The sequence below is a fragment of the Vanessa cardui genome, chromosome 28, assembly GCF_905220365.1.
Source record: "Vanessa cardui chromosome 28, ilVanCard2.1, whole genome shotgun sequence".
Classification (NCBI taxonomy): Eukaryota; Metazoa; Arthropoda; class Insecta; order Lepidoptera; family Nymphalidae; genus Vanessa; species Vanessa cardui.
This window is the reverse complement of record NC_061150.1, coordinates 6,253,424-6,267,788: the sequence shown is the minus strand read 5'-3', so window position 1 is coordinate 6,267,788 and position 14,365 is coordinate 6,253,424.

Below are 14,365 nucleotides of genomic sequence, written 5' to 3'. Positions count from 1 at the left end.
CCGAATGGTGGATCACCAGATGGAATATTGAAGAAAGATGTTGTAGTAGAAATTAAGTGTCCAACTAACGAAAAAACGTTTGCTAACTATATATGCAATGGCAAAATCACAACAAAGTTTGCTGTCCAAGTTCTTTTGCAAATGTATGTTAGCGATTTAAAAAAAGGTTTATTTTGTGTGGCAGATTGGCACTTTGAAAAAAATAATAAGTATGATGAAATGATGGTAAATGATATATTGTGTAATGTTGTTACCTTTTGGAAAAATAATATCTATAGTATATTATAATAATTTATATTTAATATTTATTAAATAAAACAACAATCAAAATTATTTTTTCTTTTATTTCTCAAATGATTTTAATTATAGTCTTGTATATTAATTAAGGCACAAGAAATTACAACATAGTCAACTAAAAATTTTATTAAATTAGTATTAACAACTGAATGAGGCTTTAACATTGAGAACTCCCTCAGACGTCGTATGACTCTCTCTACGTGTATCCGTAAACTTGCAAAATCTTTAGTTTTCCGAGCTTCAGCTTTACTTAACTTTAAATTTGCTGATACACTTGGAGGTCTCACTAAATTAAACCCCTTTTGTAATAATAATTGTTCAATATGCTTGAATCCTCTATCAGCTAAAATAGATACACCAGGTTCTAACTGATCTAGAAAATTGCAATCTTCAACTAAGGATACATCGCTAATTCTTCCACCATAGCCTGGAGAAATGTAATTGATAATACCATCAGGTGTGCTACTTATTAGATATTTTATTGTATTGGCCTTCTTGTATTCCGACCATGTTAGAGCCTGGTTGACAGATTTTAATGGTTTTTGAATTTCGATTTCTAAACAGTCTGTTATGCAATTAATATGTCTGCATTTATGCCTAAAAGCTATAGATAATTTAAATAAAACTATTTATAACGGATGAATCGCGTATATTAATTATTTTTAAACATCCCGACGTTTCGAGCACTTTGCAGTGTTCGTGGTCACGGGCAGACAGTCGGGATGTTTAAAAATAATTAATATACGCGATTCATCCGTTATAAATAGTTTTATTTAAATGTGTAATCATCGCGAAAATTTAAGACAACATTAGCTATAGATAAGTTTTGTTCAATGGTAGATTTATTACTTTTTATAATGAAACAACTTAATGCCTTTGCTATAAGTGGTACATTTTTTTTAAAATATTTTACTGGCATAAGAAACTGATAGACCAAACTGATTACCAAGTTAAGTAAATTTTGTGTCTAATCTTATTTTTTTCAGACATAACAGTATATGTTCAAAAGGAATACATGTTTGATTTTGTATGATTTCTACTAAAAAATAACAATTTTTAGGTATGCCAATATAAAACCTAGGTCTCACTCGTATTAATCTTAGAGTTGATTGGTTATATTCCTTTTGTTCTTCTTTTTCTTTTATTTTGGACATTTCTAATTGAACATCATTATTTTGAGCATCACATCTGATGTTATTTGATGACCTAAAGACTGAATAGATGGTGAAGAATCAGTTTTGAGTTGTGACCCAGACGGTGAAGATTCAGTTGAGGTTGAGAACATGTCATAAGGATTTTTCTCTTCAGTTCTGAATAATCTTCTTTTAATGCTGGTGTTACCTCTTGAAGTTTCAACTTTTATATAGAATAATATACAAAAAAAAAACCTACGTAGAAAAAAGGTATTACGAGCAAGAAGGATTTATCAAAATGATAAGTTGAAAACCACGGACCAACATTATGGGGCAGACTGCTGCCACAAACCTGATATGGAAGAAGATATTTACAGTCTTGCCAAAGAGAGTTTCTTAAAACATTAGAAGTCAGACCAGGAAAGGACCACTATCGAACGTGAAACCGTTCTGCAAAAAGATAGCAGTGAGTGGTTGGAACTTCGAAGGAATTTGTTAACAGCGTCCAACTTTGGCAAAGTTATAAAACGCCGTCCTACTACTAGTGCCAGTATTGTAAAAGGTATGCTGTATAAAAGTGATATCTCAAACGTTGTTTTAATAAAACACGGTGTGGATAACGAGGCCACTGCGCTGAACCAGCTAGCGGCACAGGAAGGACTTCAAATAAGATCTTGTGGCCTTTTCATAGACAGTGTATTACCGTTTTAGTTGATACGCCAGAGAGACTCGTTATCAAATTTCCTTTGTCTGCCATTAACATGCCTATTAAAGAAGCTGTTGGGAAAAGAAAAATAAGGTTTTGAACCATCAAAGATGGGACTACGGTTGTCAACGCGAATGATTCCTGGTATTATCAAATACAGGGCCAGCTTCAGATTACTAATAGAGCTATTTGTATTTTTTCCGTATTGCTCGGGGAAGGACAAACGATGACCATCGAAAAAATACGCCGAGTGAAGACTTTTGGAAGAAAAAAATGCTTGAAAAGCTTACCGATTTTTATATGGATCATATGTTGCCGGAATTAATCGATCCACGTCATACCAGAAACATGCCTTTGAGACATCCAAATATAGTTTTATACGATAGTACCGGAGAACGGCTAATGAAGAGCTTTTAAACACCTTTTATAATGCTTTGCCAATTAATGATTGTAATTATGATATTAGCAAATGTAAAACTTCTTCAGTCTCATTACAAAAAGTGGTTAAACTAAAAACTCTGGTTTAAACTACGGTTTAAGCAAAAACGTTATTATAAAAAAGGGTTTAGCGATACACCATAGATTATACTGTGGACTAACGTTTTTAGTTTTACGATGGTTTAAAGCGTATCTGTCAAAGTTTCTGTTACAAGTTTAAAAGTTACAATCAGTTGATAATTTTATTTTCTTTTTGTTGTGTTATACTGTTTTAACGTAAAAAAATGGACATGGACATGATTGATTTAATGGATATCGAGCACGTGGAAGTCATCGAGTTGTTACAAACACCGCGCGTAAATAACAGAAATCGTCTGCGAAGAAATCCTTTCATTGAGCTATCCGATGAAGATTTCAAGCAAAAGTATCGGTTTAATAAACGTTACGCAATGAAAATAAGTGATTTAATACGGGAAAATTTAACCAGAGACCCTAGAGGATGCTCAGTGTCTCCCGAAATACAAGTGGTTTGCGCATTACGAAGCAGGGATCGACATGAAGTAAGTAGATTAAAATCTTTAATTAAATCACATTAGTACCAGTATTAGTGTGTACTAAATTATGCCCTAAGTTTCATACTAATATACGCTATTATATTTATTTTTTATAGATCCAGGATGACACAGCCGATTTACATGGACTCTCACAACCTGTTATAAGTCAAACGTGTAAAAAAGTTGCAGACGCCATTGCTCAAATATCACACAGATTTATAAAAAAGTTTTTGTAACTTTTATTTGGTTTAAATTATTGAATATTGTTGAAAATGGTGGTTTTAAGGAACGATGTGTTCTAATTTAATGAATTGGAAGTAAATCCATGTCGGATTACAAAAATTAATTTGGATATTTGTCGCCTCGTGGTAAGTCGAAAAACTTTCTTCGAAATTTAAATTTATTTCAATTGTTCTGTTTCGTAACAACGATTGTGGTTCTTTAGAGGGAATCTTTAGAATATTTCTCATGATGCATTTCGTTATTTTTGTAAAATAACCGGGATTGACCGGTTAAGTTGTTTGGATTATTAAAGTGAAACTATAAATTTTCAAGAGTCGAGTTAGATTCTAATTAGAATTGTTTCTCTTTTTACAGTTATTTTCTACATTTATTTTCAAGGGTTATTTTGCAATGGTTATTTTCGAAATTTATTTTCTACAACTGTATTCTCAAGTTGTTTTCGAGGATAATTCCTCGAATTATTTTCTTTGGCTGTATCTTCGAGTGGATTATTTTCAACGCTTTTCGAAGAACTTTTCAACCTTATTTCTTTGGATATTTTGAAGTTGTGAATAGAAGTTTTCTTGGAGATGAATTTTGGAGACTTTAAAGGAAGTTAAACGTTATAATATTTATTTAACATCTGGATTTCGGTATGTAACTTTTACATATTTATTTTTACCGCAACTTTGGAACTGCGTGGGATTTAATGATGCATTTGATAATCTTATGAAAAATTTGGCATTCAAACATTTTTTTTAAAAATGATACTTATACATCGTTGTAACGTTATTTAAACTTAATTCTGATAATTTATATTTGAATATTTTTGGAAACATTCTTGACTTGTGTGTAACTTTTAATTACATAACTTAATCTAACTTTAAAATATTTTTTGCTAACATTAAAACATTTACAATAAGTAAATATTTCATTAAATTTAGTGTAGTGGTTTGCACCGGAGCAGTGAGTACCGGAGAATAACCGGTTATTCTCCGGTAAAAGTACTCGATTGAATCAATCGGTTGTTAACCGATTAAGCACCGGTGATCGTATTATATCTAAATGGAATATTTTTATTTAAAATAATAATATAACTGAATTTAAAGAAGTGTTTAGTAATCATCAATTTTTAATATGTAGTTAAGATATTTATTGATTTGCTTTTTTCGAATGTGGTTAATTATTTCGGTCATCACCGAAATAATTAACAGGGTTTACTCAGAGCGCTCTTGGCAGTTTATATGGTTCACTTGCTACCAGCTTTAGAAAGAATTCGTTGCATTGAGCATGATCATTTTTAAGTTGAAGATCCTGTCGTATGTTACATTTTTGTACAATTTATAGGAATCCAACCTTCTTGTGGAGTCATCCTCTTCCTTCGCACGTAGTCTTCGAACTGATTTAAGTAGAATAAAAAATAATTATTTACATGTTATATTTTCTTGTATGTATGAAATCTGGGAACCAATTAAATTAAAATAATTAAAACTTACCTTGAGTTTCCATCTTGCAAGAAAAACGTTAAATTCCACGGATTTAGACATAGAGTTTGCATAAGGGCCATAATTCCATAAACAAAAATACTGTCATTGTCTCTGGAAACGGGAATTCACCAAAAGTATATTTACAAAAAAGATTCGTTGCGTACCGTATTTACTCACTCTTGTAAATTATATACATCAAAGAATACAGTTACGTGGGAAATTATAATACTACTTACGTTATCGAAAATATATATATGTAGGTATATAGTTTAATGAAAGTGCAAAACTAAAAGTAATTATAAACTAAAACTTATTAATACTTACATATAAAAAAAATTATATTGTCAAAACATATTTAAACTTGTTTATAAATTTTCAGAATGCCAAAAGTACAGTCAAAAACTAGTGGTCACTTTGACAAAGTAGACGAAAGCGGGACCAAAGTGCGGTGTAAATTGTGTTCTGCCGTGCTAACAACTGGAGGCGGAACATCAAATATGTTATCACATTTGAAAAGAAAGCATTCGGAGATTGTGAGTACACAAACAAATTCTTCTACATCATCTGGTGATAACAATAATAGCGTATCCACTATAGAGCAGTCTCTTAGTCCAAATTTTAAGGAAATAGACGAAGCACTAACTTTGATGTTAGCTACCGATTTTCAACCGTTTTCGATGGTGGATGATAAGGGGTTTACAAACTTTGTACGGTATATTAACCCAAATTACAGAATTCCAGAAAAACGAACGATTCGTTACGAATTAATGCCCAAATTGTTTAACGAATTGAAAGCAAAGTTAAAAAGAATCTTAACTGATATTGATAACTTGTCACTGACCACAGATGCATGGACAAGTAATTCTATGGAGTCATACATCACAATTACTGTACACTTTTTTTATAGAGATGATCTTAAAAGTTGTGTACTAACTACTACACTTTTAACAAAGTCACACACAGCAGATCATTTAAAAGATGTTGTCCATCAAATATTGACTGAATGGGAAATCCGGGATAAAGTATATAGTGACCAAGGCATTTCGAATGCTTGGCTTTATACTCAGAGTAAGTAAAGATTTTAAAAATGATACCACTTTTATCCTGTTATATAATTGCTTTGTCCGTTCATTGCTAGAATATGGTTCTGTAGTCTGGAATCCACGATATAAAATTTATATTGATACAATAGAAAAAATTCAACATAAATTCGTTAAATATCTTAATTCCAAATGTTTCACTCTAAATCAAAATCCGCCTGAAATTATGTCCCTATTGGATCGTCGTACACTGCGAGATCAAAGTTTTTTATTTAAACTAATAACTAATTACTTGAATGATAGTCCATATCTTTTTAGCAAAATTTACTTTAGGTGTAAAAAAGTGAATACACGTAATAGTGCTTTATTCCACTTACCCTCCACTCGAACCAATTATGCACAAAACGAATTTATATATCGCTCCTGTAAGAGCTACAATATGAAATTTAATGACGTGGACATGTTTTCTTGTACGCTCAATACATTTAAAAAAAAGTTTGTGAGCATTTGTCAATTTAGTCATTGTTTTTATATATATTTCACTAGTATGCAGTGTATAAATAGTTAATATTTATAATTTACTTAATTGCTTGTTTAATGCATGAATTAGTTTTAAGTGGAAACTTGGTTGGTGTGTGAACGAATTAATTGCTTTATAATGTATGTGGTGTGTACTGTATGTTTCCCAATTAAAATAAAAATAAAAAATAAAATAAAAGTTATTTGCATCACGACAGATAATGGGGCCAATATAGTAAAAATGGTGAGACTGTTAGGACTACATAGCATGCCTTGTTTTGCACATACTCTAAATTTGGTTGTAGAATATTCCTTAAAAGTTCCTGGATTTATTGATTTGATAGAAAAGTGCAAAAAAATTGTTAAATATTTCAGAAAATCTAATATTGCCACACTGACACTTCGCAAAGAACAAAAAGAAAGAAACCCAAATGTAGAACCATTACAATTGATACAGGAAGTTCGCACCCGCTGGAATAGCGTTTATTATATGATAAAAAGTATTTTAAAATTAATTGACAGTATAACCGCGGCACAAAGAAAACTGTCCCAAGCGCCTGATATGATTAGCCCAGAAGAAGAGAATATTTTAAAAGATGTAGTGATTTTACTAGACATATTTGAGCAAGCCACTGAAATGATAAGCGGAGATCAATATCCGACATCTAGTATAATAATACCGATTATTTATGGGTTGTTTGATAACATTCAAAGTTTGGGCCCCAGAGTCTCCACAAATGTCGGTACAATATTTCTGCAAGCACTAAAAAAAAATATGAACAATCATTTATTGGATTACAAATCTCGAACAGTTTGTCGGATATCCACCATACTGCATCCCGTTTTCAGGAGTAGCTTCAGACATTTGAATAATAAATTAGCTGCTAAAGAAGCCGTAAAGGCAGAAATAAGTAATATTAGCCGAGTCAGAAACCTACCCCAAGTCACAGACATAGACACGTTAAGTATTGCAAGTACTAGCGAAACAGGTCGCCCAGATTTGCTAGGATTTTTAAAAAAGAATCTTAATAATGGAGGTATCACGTCAGCCACTGCAATAAACTTAATAAAAATGTACACGGAAACACAATTTCCACATAACAGCCATAACTGGGATGATGTGGTTCAATTTTGGAAATTTAATAAACATTTGGAGCCTTTGGACGAAATAGCGTTCAAATATCTAGCTGTGCCAGCAACTTCTGTTCGGTCTGAGAGAGTATTTTCTGCGACAGGTCACATATTAAATGATCGAAGAAATATGTTGCGCCATGAAGCAATTGATATGTTATGTTTTTTAAATCAAAATCAGAATTTATTATCTTTATAATACATATTTTTAGAAATAAGATCCAAAGTCCTATCAATCTCCCATTGTGATTTTTTTTTTCAATTAATAAAAAACATATTTTGAAATTAATGGTTTTCTTCACCGGATATTACCGGTGAATCTCCGGAGTTCGGCAAATCACCGGAGAATATCACCGATCCGCCAGATTTCGCTCCGGTGCAAACCACTAATTTAGTGTATTTTAAATGGATGTAAACATCCAGGCGCCCGATGTAGTTACTGTTTAAATTTAAGACTTATAATTGTTAAAATTATTTTGATATATTATTCTTTTGAATAAATTAATTTGGAACATAGATTTGCCTTTTTGTAAATCTATTTGTAAGGTTGAAGGGTTGTTTAACTGACTTCCGGAGCACATTCTTTCGAGGATTTGTTTATTTTAAAAACCCTTGTCCAGCTCCACAGAATTTTTAGTTTGCCTCGAAGAAAATTAATATTTTTAAATTTAAATTTTTTTAGCCAACTATAACCATTGGCTCCCTTCAATTATTTTACATATATAAATAATAATTCATAGAATATAATAACTCCAAACGGTAAGTTATATTTTGATTCTGACATTTTACAAATTCTATCAATGTCAGGTCACAATCGATAATTTTTCTTAAGTTCATTTATTTTTAACATTTTGACATAATACCGCTTAATCTGTTCCGATCGTCTCTTTATTTTTATTAATTATATAATGTTTTATTTTATCAATTAGCTTTTCACCATGTTGACTTATATTTTAATTTCCAAGTAAACTTAGAATACCTGTAAAAAAGTAGACAATTACCCATTTACTTATTATGACTTTTGATTTACTGTGTATTTTTGTTGTAGTGCTTCTGAAGCGTTTACTTGCTTAGGCAAGGCAATACGCCTTGCGCTGGTTTGAAACACAGGCCAAGAGCGACCAGTATCAAATATCTGTTCTCAAAAAAGTACGTGATCTAGATGCCCGTAAGCGGGTAGGCTTGCTCCGGCAGACGAAGATTCAAGATTCTTTTAAGCGTTGATTGTAATTAGTAAAGACTAGTTTTACTACCAATTGTCTGCACTTTTTTTTTGTTCATCTCCTATTTTTCATTAAAGATATTCATAAATGTGAATCATATGGTTTTCATTTATCCGTACGTAACTTTCTATGGCTGGATCAATATATGTATAGTCCATTCCAATGATAAAATGCAACGTCCAAAACATACTGTATTTTTCAATATCACAGAAGTGTATGAAAATACTAAAAACAAGAAAATTACTGTTCTCTCTCAACAAATTAAACACCCCATGAAAACTGTCACAGAACAACAAAATTCAGAGTTTAACAAAATAGAAACTTATATTGATCCAACACCTGTAAGCATTCCGTAACCGTCTACAGCAATATCAAAACTTACAACTGTAAAATTAATTGCAGGTCTGTCCGAAAAAACTGTGACCAGAAATCGAAAGAAGGTATAACAGCAGCGAGTACTTCAAAAACAACTGTCACACCAGGGAAAAGTGGACGACTTTTCAAACTTTTCCAAAAAGTTCGACTTGGAAGGGTTTGATCTGTGCGACATACGGGAAAAAATTCACAGTTTTTATATTGTGAGGAAGGAGTTACCGACATTGGGTAAACTACGTGCCGCACTGAGAAAAGACAAAAATTTACAGGGAAGCATTGGAACATTGTACAGAATATTACATAACATTGGTCTCAAGTATAAGCGATGCCAATCCAAACGTAAATTTCTTATGGAACGCCATGACATAATCGCATGGTGTGCATATTTGGAAAAAAATCCGAAGAAATCGCAATGTGGAAAAAAGGCCTATCTTATATTTAGACGAGACCTGTATATATGTAAAGGAATACTTAAGATTCCTTTATGTGTTTAAATTGCGGCGTGTCAGTGGGTCGGTAACTGTTGTCTTCGCTGACTCTAAAGATGGCGCTATCTAGAGACGATCGATAAACCAGTATTGATGTATAAGTGAGGTTTTTAAAAATGAATAAGATGGTGACTTGTCAGAATATTGATTTTATTAATGTAGAAAAATATTAATTTAATTAAATTCGAAACAGATCGACAAATTAACTGTAAATGTCGTTTCTTTGTTTTTACAGGTTAGTAATATCTGTAGAGATATACTTTGTGTTTCGTTAGAAATGTAAAATGGTTGAAATAAAAGAATCTTTGTTTTTGCAGAGCAACACGTTTTTAATTTGCCGACTCTAACTGAATAATAATAGATCAATAGTCTTACATACATAATACTTATCATACAAAAAGTTGTTGGCAAAGTGAGAAGGAGCCGGGACTGATGGTCTCAGAATCTGTAGGGAGTCGCTGGATAATTGCTCATGCAGGGACAGAAAATGGTTTCATAAATGGCGCATTGTTGGTGTTCAAATCCCAATCAAAGTCTTCAGATTATCACGATGACATGACAACAAAGGAGAATGCCCAATAACAGTATCGCAAAAAATCTTCTTGTGTCTCTTCGTTATGAACTTAGTTATTATAAAGTAAAATTAAACAAATTATTTTAACCCTGGATAACTAAACATTCGTCCATACGACTACGCACCTATTCCCAAAAATCAAGTACATGTACTTCCGCGCACACCCCGCCGCCGTCTTTTTTTCTACCTTCCTGATTGGTGTAAACAGTGCATCGCGTGACGCCATTGTGGTCCCACGCTAATTAGGGAGTGAGTTTTGATTATTCAATCGTCCACTCGACGAAAGTTTAGTAATAACGCAAGTTTTAAAGGTAAGATGAACATCTATTTTACTGTTTATATATGTCGGCGCGAAACCACGAATTTAAGAAATACAGTGTCCAGAAATTATTATTTTATGATTATTTTAATAATTCAAAACTGTTTGATTGTTGAATTAATAATTTTAGTGAATTTTGAAATGTTAAATTCGTCTGAAACATTTTAGTGTTTGTAAACAGCTGTTATGTTGAGTGAATAAGTCTACCCACCTATTTTTGTTATAAAAGGTCAAGCACCCGCCGGTTTCGACAGACTTGGTCGAGCCGTCGGAGCGATCGGACCGTCTCATATTGGAATAAATCAGAAAGGATTATTTCCTAAGTTTTATTTCATACCACCGAAGATGGTTAAAGATCGAAACTCTGACACTCGTGACGTCAGCTATGCTGACGTCATGTTTTTTAAAAACGCGCTCGGACATGCCTGCTCCGTTATCAGAAGCGGGATTGGAAAAAGCTCCGATCTCTGCTACGTCCTCATCAGCTTCGGTTCCACCTGTCACATAAGGATCGCTACAAGAAAGAACCATATTGCGAAGTGATAAGAAGATCTCTAAGCACTTCACACTAACTGCCTGCAACTTCGGTGTAATGGGACCCATCTATATGGCAGGACCGCAAGCCACGGATCCAATAAATCATTCATCAGCTCCAAGGCCGACTAGTGCGGGAGTACCCACTTCGTCAACACTTGAGGCGGCTACTTCCTACAATTAAGAACAATACGCTTCAAGGGCATCCTCATTTGCCATGCTGTTCATATGTGTGGAACATCTTAATTGAAAAATCAACAAGTGATCATGTGGATCACGGAGATCATGGATAACACGGGGAAATGAGACACACTAAGATAAACAACACGTCAGGAACCAGCCGAGCAAATGGCCAAGTGGAAAGAATTATTACTACCCTCAAAAACGAGTTAATAAAAATGAAGAACTGCGAGACCGAACAGTGCATCTAGTATATGGAGTTGCACCACCCACTTTTTACACAAAGAAAACATTGCATACCACCTGAACCTCTTAAACCTGATCGACATTAATAAAGAGTCCACGTAACCACCATTACTTGATGTGATTAATTAATTGTGTCTTTCGAGATTTGCAGGTTTCATAAGAATAACGACAGTGGAGAAGGTGGTCGGCAGAGGGCGCTCGTGATCAGCTTCGTCGTGCACCGCAGCCGGGCGACCAAGAAATGCGACTGGTGCAGAGCGCGCACCGTCCCGCAGAATGGCCGTGACAGTGGGAGTTACCATCCATATCACGAGCTGGTCAGTCAGTGCGAGTGGTCAACATCGACGAGAACTAATCATCGCATAAAACTGTGAGGCAAAATTTACTTATCTTACCTCTTAAAATCTAAAAAGAAAAAGCTTAAAATCTAAAAAGAAATAAAAAAAGAGCAATAACAAAAAAAAAAAAAATTTGAATATTAATTACCGTGGAGATTCCTCATGCAACCATAACTAGCCATATATATACACCGTAATCTGGAGAGTGATACCTCTGAGCTAACCACGTGTTACCCTCGAGCTACCCGCGGATCCTTGATGTATCCACAGAGAACCATGAGATACCGTAGGGAGACCTTGTGGACCGTGGTATAGACATGTATACACCACAGATCTACGAGAACCTTTAGTAGCCAGTATATACCATAATCTGGAGAGTGATACCTCTGAGCTAACCACGTGTTACCCTCGAGCTACCCACGGATCCTTGATGTATCCACAGAGAACCATGAGATACCGTAGGGAGACCTTGTGGACCGTGGTATTGACATGTATACACCACAGATCTACGAGAACCTTTAACAGTTATGACACAGTTATGAGCATAGTATGCGTAAAATCTGCCCATATTTATTATGATAAAGGTGCATGAGAGATTTCTTTGTGTACTGTTTTACAAAACTATTATCAAAGGTCAACATGATGTGTTGTTTACAGATACCTGCTTCAAAAATGTTTTTTGATTCGCAGATTTCCAATCACACAACTTAGGCAGGTGCAGAGCGCGCACCGCCTGTCAGAATGGCCGTGTCGGCGCGAAACCACGAATTTAAGAAATACAGTGTCCAGAAATTATTATTTTATGATTATTTTAATAATTCAAAACTGTTTGATTGTTGAATTAATAATTTTAGTGAATTTTGAAATGTTAAATTCGTCTGAAACATTTTAGTGTTTGTAAACAGCTGTTATGTTGAGTGAATAAGTCTACCCACCTATTTTTGTTATAAAAGGTCAAGCACCCGCCGGTTTCGACAGACTTGGTCGAGCCGTCGGAGCGATCGGACCGTCTCATATTGGAATAAATCAGAAAGGATTATTTCCTAAGTTTTATTTCATACCACCGAAGATGGTTAAAGATCGAAACTCTGACACTCGTGACGTCAGCTATGCTGACGTCATGTTTTTTAAAAACGCGCTCGGACATGCCTGCTCCGTTATATATATTTTACTATTTATTAAAACTGCAATCACTGTTTGTCAATGTAAAATAAAGTAGTAATGTTTATGTAGTCAAATATTTTACTGAATTATAAAGTGCTAAGCATTTTTTTTCCCTCTTTTTTTATAACTTGTGTGTTTTTTACTTTTTGTTGGTATGAATGTAGTGTATGTAGATAAGAAATTTTATGAATGTTTTGCTTTTTATTTTTAGATGGACTTGAGGAGCCAAGACGAGCAGATACGCCAATGGCTCGAAGAGGATAGTGAAGCAGAATGTGGCTTGTCTGACGGTTCAGTATCGGAAAGTGAGGATAATGTCGAAGAGGAAATACATAATGACACCGATGGCAATTCTGATTCTTGCGGTGCGTCTTCTGAGTCAGAAGACGAAATCATATCTTCAAGAAAAAGACAAAGAACTCAAATTATAGACAGTGATAATTCTTCGGGCGAAGAATCACTCGAACCTCAAAACTCAGATTCTCGTGATCCTCGTATCCTTCAGTCAGCCTCCCGATTTCTGTTTGGGAAAAATAAACATAAATATAGAGTAGAGGGCGCTGACAGCGGTGACAGTTTTTTGCTACGATATAATATTTTATAATTAGAGAAAAATAACAAAACAAGTAATTGCGATATAAAAACTTTATTAAACTCATATACAGTGTATCTTAAAGTAGTGATAGTGTTATTAGAAACTATTTATATAGGGAAGTGTTATAAATTAACATCTAATAGCACGAAGTGAGGGTCAGCTGTTTGCGTACCCACCTTATGCAAAGTGTAGCAGCTCACGTATATTTTTTGCACTATTCCTACGTTCACTAACAATTCTTCCTTAATAATAACTTTATAATTGGCGTCTAAAAACAAAACACGGTAACTGGATTAACACAGTAAAATGGCAAACAAATGCAATAGCTGTGGAAAGTTCCTTGCGTTGGCTGATACGGTAAAATGTGTTCGCTGTTCCTTTTTATTTCATCGGACTTGTGCTGTCAATAAAAGCCCCGATTCTAAGGCACCGAAATGGATATGCAAGAGCTGTAAGCCGAAGCCATGCTCACCTGCCTCGGTCACTGCCTCGATATCCATGAGTGGGACAAATGAGCCAGACACTGATTCCCCGTTATTGCTGACACTCAAGGAGGATGCAGAAGTTGCCAATACACTGTTGGAGCAAATCAAATTGCTACGCAATGAGCTGGTGGCGGTGACACATGAGGTGTCTTCCTTTCGACAGGAACTCATGTATCTAAAAAATACAATGTCGGAAGTAGGCAAGCGAGTCGACAGCATAGAGATACGACTGTCTCGGCTTGAGGAGACATCCACGTCGAATCCGAATAACGGCCTCCTGGAGGAAATTGCGCATCTGAAGTCCGAGCTAAATGACC